The following is a 14,507-nucleotide window of genomic DNA, read 5'->3' as shown; positions in this document are numbered from 1 at the left end:
GGAGCTTGTGGCATATCTGCTGAGGCAAATAGGAGCCATCTCTTGTCTTAAAAGAAAGAGGTGACATGATCTGACTTATTTTTAAAATGATGAAATCTGTTCTTGAGGTTAATCTTTGCAGCACTGGAGTAAAATTTAGGTAAGTGATGATTAATACACCCAGAATCATGGTAGCAACAGTGGAACTGGTGAGAACTGGTGGGATTCTACACAGACTTTGGATTTGGAAAGAATGGCATCTCTTGGTATGTGTGAGAGAAAAGAGAATGAAATAAAATTTGATGGAACTATTTCTGCTTGAATACCTGAAAAGATAAAGTTATTATTAATATAAACAGTGAGCTCTGAGATAGGACACATTCATAAGTGAAGACCAAGAATTTATCTTGGATATGTGAATTTTAGATGTCCATTAAGAGTACATTGATATGCCAAGAAAAGCAGTTGGGTACAGATTTGGGGAAATCTGAGCTTAGAAATATGTATTTTGGAGTGTTCAGCATATGGTGTTTAAAACTATGAACTTGGATGAGATCACTATGGACGTGGGTGTACATAGGAGAAAACTAAAGCTGTTCCAATATTAGGGGAGAGAAGAAACCAGGAAGCAAAACGGAGGAGGGATTGAGAGTGAAACCAAAGGCGTGTGGTCATTTGAAAGTCAAGGTTCAAAAATTATGATGATGAGGAGAGAGTAATTAACTGGGTTAAGTAGTCATTAAGTAAATTGAACACACAATAATCTACCATGTATTAATTCACTTATGAGTTGCCAAGAATTTTCTGGAATCGAAAGCATAGGAAACTGCTGTTGTGAGCTATTGTCTCTGATATGTGAGATAGCAGTGAGAAGAAGATAATATTTTTAATATATTCAGGTGTAAATGATTTTTTTTGTCAAGAGCACATTATACAATAAAATCTAAAAGTATACTTCAAATAACAATTCTCATTTATGTGACAAAATATACTCATAACTATACATGAAAACTCCTAACAGGGTCAGTTTAGGGAAAAACAAGCACATAACTACAAAACAGCCTGAATATAGTATCTAGGTAACTGAAATTGTAATGGGAACCCAAATTATGTTTCTATTAGTCATTTCTTGGTTTAAACTTTACCTCCAGATGGCTTCTTTTGAAATGTAAACATGTAGTTGAAACAGATAATATTAAATAAATAATTTCAAAGTAACTTTAAATCAGAAATAACTAAAACTATTGCAAATGCTTTTCTACACAGAGGTTTCACCCTGCTAAGCTCATTGTACATTGTTAATATTGTAAGCCAAAAAATGTAATACACCTAACTTAGTGACTGTCATAGTTTAGAAATATAGTTCACTGTAGAACATTGGTTATTTACACTTAAGAGTATATGACTTACTAGGATCTTTGGTTTGCTGGTCATAAACCAATATCATGAGAGTATACTACTGCATATATTTTGCTGAAGATCAAAATTCAAAATTCAAAGTACAATTTCTACTGAATATGTATAGCTTTCACACCATCCTAAAGTTGAGAAATTATAGATCAATCCATCGTAAGTGAGGGACCATCTGTATATGTATACACACAGCTAAGAAGAAAACCATGTGCAACACAACGGAAATGAAAGTTATGTGACCCTGATCATAGAGGAAGATAGGCTATAGTGCCTGAGATGAAGTCTGTACACTCCAATGCATGACTGTCCATAAAAGACATGGCCCATTTGTGATCACAAGAATTGTGATGAGATTAATCAAAACAGAGACTTTGAATAGTGAGGAACCAGAGCTGAAGTGAAGAAAATGACTGAGGATGGGATATTATGAGAGATTTACTGTCATTATAGGCCTAGAGTTCCTGGTAAATCAGCAATAAGGAAGATATCTCCATAAGTGACAAGGTGTGTAGTAGCCCCAAAATTAAAGATGAAATTGCATAGTAAAAGTGGAAATGTTAAATACGAATGCTTAGTATGGGATTACAGATACAATTGAAAATATTCCCAGAAATAAAGGTTGAGTAATGGATATTATGAGAGGTTTTGATAATTTTGTAATTAGCCACCAAAACCCCCGGCTTCAATCACAGAAAAATACATAAATACAATTTTCTAAATATATTCTAAACAATGACTGATAAAGTGAAGAAAATGTAAGGAAATGGTTTGATACATTTTGTAACTGCCTTTTACTTTTCTTAATTTCTGTTAAAAACAGGTGCATTTCTTGAGAAGGGGACTTTTTTTTTTCTTGTATAACTGGGGCTTGAATTTAGGGCCTTCACTTGAGCCATTCCACCAGCCCTATTTTTAATGAAAGGTTTTTAGAGATAGGTTCTTGTGGAACTATTTGCCCAGGCTGGCATCCAACCGCAATGGTTCTGACCTCTGCCTCCTGAGTAGCTAGGATTACAGGCATGAGCCACGGCACACAGCAAGGGGGATTTTAAAGAGAATTTTGGCTCTCTTTCACCCTAAACTCATTTTTTTTATTTTCATGGTTTCAAACCTTTCTTGGCATTAAATAATGGAATAATAAATCCATTTACAAAAATTGTTTAAGCAACCATTAATGAAAATATCTTGGCTCTCAGTTAAAGTTATTAATCATAGTCTTGTGACTGGGAAGCAAAATACGATAATATTTCACGGTAGTTTTCTGTGCAATAGAATTGGAGTATTTTTCCCAATTCTATTTGTAAAAACACTCATAACTTACCAGTTCTCCATGGTGACACGAATTAATGGACCATCTTTAAATAAATTCATGTATAGACCAGAATTTGGCACAATGTTCACTTTCTCTGTAGTACTGTGAAATTAGCATCAAATACAGTAGAACTCAGTATTCTCCCCTTCCCAAGTGGTTGTCACCTCTACTCTGTAAATTATTGAGTAAGAATAAATGAAGTTGTTTTCCTCTTGTCAGTCATATGTCATAGTTTTCACTATGGAATGGAGGTATTTCATTGTTAGGAAAGATTAACGTCAAAAACATTTATTGACTTTTATGAGAAATATTTAGCTAGCTTTAGAGATCTTAAGGAGCTGCTCTTCATTTCTGTGTTTGCTTATGTGTATGAATGCATGTAGTGTGTACATACATGTGAGTGTGCACATGCACATATGGGTGATAAATATGAAGGCATTATACAAATTCTTTGAAAGTATCAAAATTCCTTAAAAATGAAAATATATTGAAGATATAAGAACATTGTAAAGATGCTTTCTAAAATGTGTTTCTGATTTCTTTCATTAATTTTCAAGACTGCTTAGCGCTATGCAAGCCTCTAATAAGGCAGTAGAGAGTTAAAGACAAAAGAGACATGTAAAGGAAACAATGGCCATGTTGGCAGTATAAAAAAGTCTATTTGGATGCTTGTTATAAAATTTATATGTGGTTAATGTTTTTAAAACATTATGAATGAATTCAATGTCTGCTAGCCTTCTCCCCATATACAGGTGTGTTTGTCTTGGTCCATACTTATGTATACATGTGTTAGAAAACAAAGGTAAATAATACATTGGAATATAATTTTAAGGATGCTGGATTGTGGAGAAACCATCCATAGGTTCTCACAAAATTAAAAAATAAAAGAGAAATGAAGGAAAAGAGAATGCTTGTCATTCTGTTCAAGAAGATGCCCAGTTGAACTTTGAATAAGCAGCTGTTATTCTCACAAGAAAATTGACTCTTAGCTGAAATTCCATGATGTTGGCAAAAATAATAATTCCTTTGCAGTTAACAGGCATAAGGTTTCACAGACTCTCTCACTAAGGTTTCTTGTAATAACTTGAAGATCTACAGGAGCAAGAAAAGAAGGCCTTCTCAAAACTCAATGAGGCTACATGACCCACATGAATGTTAGGAACAACGGACAACTTAGCTCACTGCAAATCAAACAGCTCCATGATCCATCATTAACCTAAGTGAGCTTTCGCTTTATTGAAGCAGCCCTCTAAATGCATAGGTCACTGCCTGTTTAAAAGCTTAGAGCTTTCTTAATGTTCCAAGATTTTAGAGTCTATTAGACCAGACGGCCTGAGCATGTACAAAATTGTAGGCACTTTGGATAACTACCAGGCTTCGGTGTGTATGCTAATATTTTAAAGAATATCCTTTGGAAGTTGATTTTAACAGGGAACACTGCGTTGTGATATTATCCTGCAAGAATGTGCGTATGTGTCAAGTTGAAAAGAAAAGAGAGGACTCTGGAGAGATACTCCACAAGAGGAAATAAGTTTCCACTCTAAGCTGACTTTTTAATGCAATTAACTCCATTAGAGAGAATGGAGTTTCAAATACTGTTCAAATTAAGGCAGTGCAGTTAAAAGCAGCAACAATTCAGGAAGAATTAGCAGTGTCCTTCTGAAGAGAGCTACCGAATTAAACCTTGGAGGACTTTAAGATTAAACCATTTAATTGCTACTTTAGAGCTTTGGACTTTGCAGAGACCCAAGCCCAGGTGTTAATACTGATTTTCCTCCGTTCTCATCAGATAACAAAACTGAAACTCAAAACCAATTATGAAAAAAACTTAAAGGCCTTTATACCTAGTTTTTTTTTTCTTTTCTTTCCTTTGTGTGTGTGTGTGTGTGTCCTGGGGTTTTTTTTTAATTGTACACACTACGGGGAATTGCAGGCATTATACAATGAGATAGTGTTGAATCTTGAATTGAAATGATAACCAGTACTCATCCAAATTATTCTGCTTTAAATTTTAAAATCCCTTTTGTACTCTGTCAGTTAAATTGAACTATTTTCATTAAACAAATAATTTTAAAAGGAGAACACCGTTTTAGAATAAATACACAGAATACACGAGTAGCTAATGATTAGTACATTTGTAGGCCAAGTTATATGCATTCAAATTTTATGATAAAAAGCTTCTTAATTCACAAGTACATATCACTCTTCTCCCTAAAGGTAGCCATACTTAACCATATGATAAAAATTGTTCAAATTTCTTTTATATGTGTAAGCATATTTAGGTGAATTTATGCATCCATATACATTCCTTCATTGGTTCAATCACAAAACCAATGCTTATAATGGCTTATAGGTGCCAGACACTATTAAAATAAACTTTCCTCATGGGAATTGTATTTTGCTTTGGAAGATAAGTGATATACAAATGTTCTTTAACTTATGATGGAGAAAGATCTCAAAAAATCCAACCTAAGTTGAAATATTATTGAATCAACCTCTGAATATCTAAGCTACTAAGACCATTACTTAGCCATACAGTATATTGTAGGTTATGTGCAGACTGGGGACTGCAGGTCTTGGCTTCTGCCCATTGTCACTAGAGAGTATTACCGCACATATAGGTAGCCCAGGAAAATATCAAAATTCAAAATTCAAAGAATAGTTACTACTTAGTACACATAAATTCAAATATAGTGTTAAGTTTAATCATTACAAATTAAAGACCATTTGTAATTGAAATATCATGTAATTATTTAATTAATATCATGTGAGTCCTTCTTAAATAAAAGTAAACATGGATAAAGGTAAAGATTCTTCTGGAAAAGGAAGTGCTATTTCCAGACAGTTGATGGAGAATTCACTCTGAAGTAATGCCAAATAAAGATTTACTTCAAATAAAGAAGGTAGGTAGATGAGTGTTATGTCTTCATGGCAGGGAATAGCTTCACTTAATTTTAAAGAACATGGGAAAATTCAGTTGTTTTTAGCTCTAAGCCATGGTAGACCTTTGACAGCAATATAGGTTGGTTTGTACCTGCTACTATACAATGAATTAAAGTCAGAGAGAGGAGAAAATGTTAAAGTAGACGCAGAAAGATCAATTTGGAGACTACTGCACAATCTGGGCCTGACATGATAGTGACTGTGGTAGAAGAAGCATTAGTTGGAGTAAACATACATTTAGACAAGGGTGCCATGAAACCAGCAGAACCAATGTTGAACTGAGTAAGAGTAGGATCTTAGAAGTGACCATAAGGTTAAGGTCTTAAGCTTTTGGATAGATAATGATGATAGGTCATGTGCTAAAAGCTTGTTTGTCAGTCTGTGGAGTTTGTCAGTTTGTGAGTCAGTGCAACCTTTAGGGGACCTAGTGGAAGGAAGCAAAGTCACTGGCACATATATTTGAAGGGGTTATTGGGATGTCTGCTTGTCTTCTTTCTCTGCTCCCTGGCCACCATGAGATGAATAGCTTTGTCTCACCACACATTCACCTCATGATATGCTGCCTCCCTATAGGCCTATAAACAATGAAACCAAGTGACCATGATATGTAACCTCTAAAACCATGTTCTTTCCTCCATTTAAGTTGTTTGTATCAGGTATTTTTTTCAGAGTGATGGAAGCTTATACATTATTTAATTCTCTAAGATGAAGAAGATTAGGACAGTGACTATATTTACATCATTGTGAGGACAAGAAGAAATCAAGATTTTTTGGAGGGAATGTGATGTTTCAAATGACTATGAGATGTCCAGTTTGCAATAATGAATGGGTGTTGTAAGGCAGAAATCTAATGTTCAATGCAAGGATTGGAGATTAAGACATAGTTTGAGAAACAAACATTCACAGATTATTTCAACTTGTGCTTCTGCGAAAAATTAACTCTTCATTGAGTCTCTTTGTGGAGGGTCTATGACTCAGACTATGACTGCATCTTGGGGTATCTAAATAGGTGATATTTACAGCTCTGAAAATGAAAAGCACTCAACAAAGGATAATGAGCAGAGGACTAGAAGGGACAGATAAATGGTGAATAATAAAAAATGCAATAAAATCCAAATATTGGGACTTCTAGATTGTGTATTTTGATGTTTACTGCCAAATTTTCCTCCCAAAGATTCCAGACTATCAAATTCACCTAAATCTGTGTGAGGTGGGCCTGGGCTTTTCTGGTGTCATCACGTGTTTTGAGAATGACTTAGTTCTTGATTTAAAAGACACAATGCTTAACAATATCCCTGCCTGGATTTTATAGGTTTATTTTCCTTATCACTGGTGTTATGTAATTGTAGACATATACAAACTGCTTGTTAAATGAAGGTGTGCAATGTTCAATGGATTACAGAGTATTTTCTTAATATTACTGTTCAAATTTTGTATTTATTTATTTATTTATTATTCTGCCTTCTCATACTTGCTTAACATATAATTTAAAACCTTGTCAAGACTTTATTCTATACTTTTCATTCACTCTTTTAAACATGAGCTATATGAGGCTGCTGCCACAAAACCCATTATACTTCTTCAAAGTAAACATTGCATAAGTAAAATAAGTATGCTCTAAAATACTGATGAAAAGCATAGAATAGTTAAAAGTATAACCAATACCACAATCATCTATTGTCACTATCAGTTATGTTCTGTACATAATTCAGTATGGCACGCTTTATGGTACTGACAATACCAAAGGTTTGTTTATACCAACATCACCACAAACATATGAATTTGTGCAATGATGCTATGATGGCATATCACTAGGCAACAGGAACTTTTCACCTCCATTATAAACTTGTGGGACCATCTCTTATGTGTTGTCTCTTACTGATTGATTGAAATGCCATTATGCAGTGTATGAATGTATTATGTCCTTCTATAATTCCTCTTTTCCTAAGGAATAATTTTATTTTAAAAATTTTTTTCAATATGTAAAGAGTGATATATTAGGAAAGCATAAGTATTCTTCAAGGTCAGCGGCAAGCAGCTGAGAGTTAAACACCCAAACATAGGCAGTATACCTCAAAAAGGGGAGGTGGGTTGTGGGATAAGGGACAAAATACCTTAAAGGAATTTTAATGCCTCACATCACTTATGAATAAGGACAGCACCCTGAAATTGTTTTCATTGGAAGAACAGAGACTACCAATATCAATTTCTTCCAGTTTTCAACATTCCTAAGCATATAGAACTTTTTCATTTGCATACAAAATTATTCCAGTGGATTAATTAGAACCTAATAATCTTTTTAATACTTAAGATATTTTAATAAATGTTGAGATCTAAGACAAAAATCAATGTTTGGTTTAACAATATTATATCAATGTTACTATCAAAGTTAATATCTCTTTTAATTGTACTTTCTACTTATGTCCTGGATGTTATACATTTTTATTTTTGCTAAGACCTCATTCTATTATATATTTCATTTTCTCCTTATGTTCCACTTCTTTATAAAGATCCTATCTCATCTATTCATTTATTTGAATCTCCCTACAAAACAAATAACACCAACTTGCTTTGGATCTATTTACTTTGTAGCTCGCTCATATTGTCTTCATTTCTTTGAATCTACACTTTTGAAATAAAATGGTAAAAATAATGAATGAAGCATGGGAAGTAGGAATTAAGAGCAGGCATTAGACTTGAACCCCAATGGATTGTTTATACAGACTTATCTAGTATAAGATAATAGCATCCTAGTATAGGATGCTGGTTACAAGTATGCATGATTGCACCTTCAGTGAGCCATGTAATCAATGGTCTTATAATTCCAATATTTCTTGAAAATTAGTGTAATATGCAAAAATGTTCCTTATGTATAATAGTGAGAACCCTGACTCATTTTCTACATAATGATGTGAGAAAGTCAAAACTTGGGAGTCAGGCAATGGTTTGAAACCATATGAAAATTAGTTTATGGCTACTTTGTGGTAAATTATTTTACTTTTTCATTGATGACTTCTTATCTTGACTAAGTAACCTATTTCTCAGCATGCATCATTCAGCCATTTGAGCACAACAATTAAGGGTTGACATGTAAGTCCTGTATATCCCTATAATGAGTTTCTATGCACCAATTGGAGCACTACTTGCTTTCCCTAGAATTGCAATATATGCATGAGATGTACATATTTTAAGAAGAATTTTATATTTTTCTATGCAGTTGGAGCCTTACCTGCTTTCCCTAGAATTGCAGTATATGCATGAGAGGTACATATCTTAAGAAGAATTTTACATTGTATAAGTAACACATCTTTGTACTCAAGATAATATGAATCCACTCACAAAGTAGTAACTAAGATATTCATAGAGTAAGGGTTGTAAGTGAAAAAATAATATGAAACATACTGAAGTTTTAACTTATACATTAGTACCATAATATAATGTGATAAAGTCACACAAACCTGACTGAAGTTTATAGAACAGTATGTATATATCCTGTTTGATAGTTTAATAAGTAGCTATTAAGTAAAATATTAATAACTAAACAAATAAGTAATTGAATTCTTTGAACACCTACTCAAGATATCACATAAAATAGAATAATATGTGGAATTCATCAGTTATACAATGTTTCATTAGCCATAACTTTTTCTTAGTCTATTTGAAAAATGTTTTTTCTTCCATAGTATTGATCATCTTTCCATGGGATACTTAAGCTTTGAGTAACCACTGTGATGTTCTTCATAGGCAGAATTATATTCATTTTCACCAACCCAAATCTATACACACACATTTTCCTTTAAGAAATTTGCTATGATATATCATCCTTTTGACATAGTAATTCAGAGTAAAGTGCAACTGCTTTAAAGGCAAAAGTCAAAATATTTTCAAAGGCTATCAGAGTGTAAATTATTCAATTTTTCTGTATTTCTAAAGTAAAAAGAAATCTCTAAATTTTCATTCCTCTATAATTATTTTATTTTATTTTACCCAATATTAATTATATAACCTATTCATAAGAGTAAAACATAAGTATTTGTCAGACAGAATGGTTGAAATATTTCCCACATATTTTAATATAAATGTGATCATAATTTGTACTATATGAAGAACTAAACATTATGTACTTATGTTATAATGATGACATGTAATGTAATAATACATAATTATTTTTAAAAGACCAATAATTTGTTAGAAAAGAAACACAATAGTGTCTTCCTTGAATAAGATATCTATAAGCAGACTTCTCCTTTGGGAATATAAGCAGATTTACCACATCATCCATTAGTAGGTCATTTTTAAGCACAAATTCTTAGATTAGATAGTTTTTACAAGAGAACAGAACTCAGTTCTTCTGAAGATATCACTGTGTATCTTGCTATCATGACTATTAAATAGATTTAATGAGATGACATCTAAATGGCACAGGTTTGAAAACACAGTGCTATTTTAAATTCCATGTAACAACAGTTTAAGAAGAATATTTTCAGTTTCCTTTCATCAGCAGTCGGAATAAGTGTTAATCACAGTGCATTTTAAGATGCAAGAGTGACATATACTTTTATCAAACACAAAATGATAAAGGGCTGATTGTGTTCATCCTGTATAACAGACTATTTTATGAAGCATGATTTGCCAAAATACCAGATTAAAAAATACTTAATTTAAGGAGATTACTCTTGTGCTCTATCCTTAAGTGATGCAGTCACATTGAGGGTTAAGTATGTCACAGGAAGCATTAGCCAGGATTTTTTTCCCATATATTGAGCACTATTTTTGCTACAATAAGAACTTAATACATATCATTCCACATGCAGAACAAATGACACCCTCCTCTGACAACAGTTCAGCTTTCTGCTTTCATTGGAATTACCTAAAATGATGGTATTATTAAGCTGATCAGTGGAAGGAGAAAGGTTGACAAAGAAAAAAGCTTGGCTTGAAAACTTCCCCTTTCAGCTTGGGAATGGCACACAGCAGTAGAAGTTAATAATAAGGTAACTCGAGAATTGTGAAACACAGTAGAAAAGGTAACATGATTTTTCTTTATGATGAAGAGGTTTAATGGCAGGTTTATCTTAGAAGTTATCTTTGAAGAAAGTGTTATTAACTAAGGGAAAATATGTTATATTCTGGAATTGGATTTTCAAGTTGCTTTGGAACCTCTTTTTACTTCAGTAGTTTCCATAGCAGGTGGAGAATCAGACCTTCTATCTTGTTGCTGACTAAGCAGATGTGCCAGTGAGTTAAATGGAAGCTTCTACTTTGCGTATGGCTGTGCACTTGAGCACTTAAAAACAATTCATCAATCAACTGCTTATGACTTGGGAAGAGATACCATCTGCCTTTCAATTCTGAAAAGGAATTCTGCTAGAATTATGAAGCTATTTTACAACATAAGCCTATTCAAATTTCTTCCTAGAAAAGTAAATTAAATTATATTTTAAATTGCTCAGGATAATTTAATGAATAAGCAATACAATTAAATGGTGAGGATTGGTATTTCCAGATAGCCATGTGTCTGAACACTATTTCCTGAATTTTACAACTTACCAAGTTTGCTATAAAGATCAAACCTGCTTGATTTGGTTAGATTTTTCAAGCTTTGGTCATCTATAATGTAATAGAAAACTATAAACACACATTTAGAATAAGCCCCATTTAAAATTTCCCTCCTTAGTATTTAAGGGAATATTTTTGCTGAAAAGTTTGTGAATGATCTTTATGATACTTTATGAGAAATTTAAAAAATCATGAAATGGTTACAGAATCAACCAAAAGTATGTCAGTTGCCTCTCCAGAGAGTACAAGAGAAATGTGTCTATAAGAGGTATCAACCACCCTGAACTGCAGAGGTTCCAAAACCACTGTAGAAAAATCAAACAATGATGTTAAAAAGGAGAAAATATTTAGGGAACACTGAAAGTCTCTGAAAAATGTTGCTTACCATGTTCTCTATCACACTTGCCTTGGACATCTTAATGGTATGATAAGGTGACTAATGACCTTAAGATAATTTTGGAAAGCATATTATATAACTCATAGCTGATCTTTTAGTCTGTAGTCTATCTCTTCCACTTGTCCCAAATTAGTTTTGTTGTAGGAAACTCAGATGGCTGAATACTAAGAGGTAGGCTATTAAAAAATTTAAATTATTTCATAGTTATATTTTTAAATGAATAATGAAGTTTAAAAATTTCAGGTGAGGGGACTGGGTATTTACAGAAGGTGTTTGGAAATGAAGCTCTAAGTACTTCACTGTAAAAATCAGATATCACTAAAACCATTTTTGAAATAACCAGTTGATTATCTAGCATACCTCCTTATTTTCATTGGAAAATGCAGCCGTGCTAAGGTGCATTACTGGTTGAGACATTTCTCTGCCTCTCTTTTCATGTCACCTCTGGCTCTGAGGACTAGAGACTTGTTTAGAACTTAGCGAAGTTTCCCCAAGCACAAGCAGTAGCAAGCTCCTGATTCAGATGCCAAATCTGTGTGCAGCCTCCTTCAGCTTCTGACTAGAAAGGTATTACTTTATTAATCATGCATGTATTCCTGTGCAAGTGCCCTGAAGCGATCATACACACACGATGCAGTCCCAATCAGAAGAAGAAGCTTTACCTGATGGCAGAAAGGGCAGCTGCAGGAACAGCAGCAGAATCGCAGCGGCTGGATGCCCCAACCCACCCTTGCACGGAAGGTGAGACGCCTCTCTCTAGCTCTCTTGCTCGCGCTCTCTCCTCTTCTAAATCACTGTAGAAACGCGCCGTCTCGCATTTTGTCCCTTTTCATTCACAGAAGGTTCTTCAGGCCGGCAGTCAGGAGACAGCACTTTCTTCCTGGAAGAGGCTGCTCTCTTCTCAGAAACGCTTGGACATCTCTCCACGGCTCCCTGCACATTTACCCTTCAGATCAATAACGCTCTGAGCTGCGGAGCTGGGCTGCAGCGCCAGCCACCAGCCAATGGTGTTCTAGGATTCCTTCCCTGTCATCTCCCCGCCCTCAAAACAAAACACAGCATGCCTTTGACACATCACCGAGTTGTGTAAAGTAATTGAATCCTGTATTGAAATGTATCCTGTTTGCTCTTTTCCCCCCTAGCGTTCATTGTGGAACGCTTTGAATGAATTCACACCTTGCAGAAGACTCCTCAGAGAGCTTATAAAGGGTGAAGATCAGTCACTGAGGAAGTGGTGACGCCGGCCTTAGCTCCTGAAGCTTTGGTCTGGTAAGGCTTTAGGTCCACGGCAGATCCCCAGAGAACTGTCTACCTGGAGGACAAGGGCTTGCACTCTTGCCTGCACTCCACCGGGCACTTCGATTCTGCAATTTTGTGGAACAAAACAATAAAGTCCATTTACCGGGAAGTTGTGTTTAAACATTGTCTGAACAAGAACCAGATGATAAATGGTGGTAATCTTAATCACAGTTCCTCTTAAATCGTGCGCCTATTTATTGGCTTAACTTGATCCATACAGCATGAGGGGCCAAAAATTGTTGAAACTGTTAGTTTTGTTTGTTTTAATTTTGTAAAAGTTACAAAATTATATATACCTGTACATAGGATGAATTTTAAATTAGTATTAATTTTTTTCTAATGAGGGGATTGATCAGCAATTACTTGAAACTTTATGTTTTAATGGTAACAAAATATAATAAAGCATTTCATTGCTGAAAAGAATGAGATTTGTCTTCTAAATTCCCAATACCATTCTGCATGCTTTTCTCATGCATTTCCACCATTAAAGTATTACATATTGAATAAAAATTTACTTAAAAAGTTCACTGGGAATCATTTATTATCTCTTCAAGTATGTATCATTTTATCAATTATATATCAAGAATGCAGCAATATTTGAAAAAACAATGTAATCTAAGTCAGCAAAAATTTCAAGAGTACAGAGTCTCAGTACAGTTTTTTAAAATATGTGCAAGAATGAGTTGGATTGGAAGTTGGAGCAAGTGTACAAATAATAATGTCTTTCCAATTTCAGTGTTGAATAAGAATAAAATTAATGTGTATTTCTGAAGTCTGGTTGTTTCGCTGAAGTCATACAAATAGGTTGATGCATTTGGTGTAGCCAAGCTTTTTGTGTAGTGATAAGTTAAAATAGCTTGGGGAAAGTTTACAAACACACAATTTTGTTTCCTGTCCATCATGTGAAGAAGGCATGGAAAAATGTAGTATTCACAGCCCTGAATGCTGTGTCCCTGTAAAAAGGTGAATGCTAACTTTACTGTAACTCAGTCACATAGCCAATCAAATTTTATTTAGGGCAGTGTCTGGTTAAATGTAGGCACCTATATTTTTGTGAAGAAAAAATATGCTCAAGAAATATGAATCATAAACACTGTTTTCCATTAATTTTAAGATAAACATTCATTTACTGAAATTCATTTATTTGTCACAAATAACAAGTCATTGAATATGTTTGTTCTGTGGATAAAAGGATCTCACTGTATTGTCCCTGAAACAGCAGCATGGAGTCCACCTGAGAACTTATTGTAAAGGCAAATTCTTTAGATTTTCCCCATTCTATTGAATCAGCTTTTTTTTTTTTTTAAGAGTGTAAGCTAACTGAGTTTTACTATCCCACTGATGATTCTGATACATGTTAAAGTTTACAAATTATTGTAGGGCTGTCATCTGCAAATGACCACAAAAGACCAGCAACCTGATTTTATGCATAACGTTTTATTGAAAAAACATTCATACTAATTCCTTTAATGTATTTCTATGACTCCTTTTGCAGGACAATGGAAGAGGTGAATAGTCACATATAGCTAGAAGATGAAAATGTTTACTATCTATTCCTTTAAGAAAAAAATTGTTTACCTCTGCTTAAAGCATTATAATATTTGC

The 14,507-nt window shown here is 33.9% G+C and overlaps 1 protein-coding gene across 3 annotated transcripts in view; it reads right to left on the bottom strand.

Moving 5' to 3' along the window:
* The window catches only part of Cdh12 (cadherin 12), a 1,151,540-nt gene extending 1,138,940 nt beyond the window's left edge, over positions 1-12,600 (bottom strand). For all 3 annotated transcript variants that reach the window (XM_074077695.1, XM_074077693.1, XM_074077696.1), the window contains exon 1: positions 12,266-12,600. The gene's annotated coding sequence lies outside the window, so the exon portion shown is untranslated. The remainder of the gene's footprint in view (positions 1-12,265) is intronic.
* Between the last annotated feature and the right edge of the window lie 1,907 nt (positions 12,601-14,507).

The sequence above is a fragment of the Castor canadensis genome, chromosome 6 (genome assembly GCF_047511655.1).
Source record: "Castor canadensis chromosome 6, mCasCan1.hap1v2, whole genome shotgun sequence".
Taxonomy (NCBI): Eukaryota; Metazoa; Chordata; class Mammalia; order Rodentia; family Castoridae; genus Castor; species Castor canadensis.
Note: the sequence above shows the minus strand (reverse complement) of the source record. Positions and strands in the feature narration are given on the sequence as shown.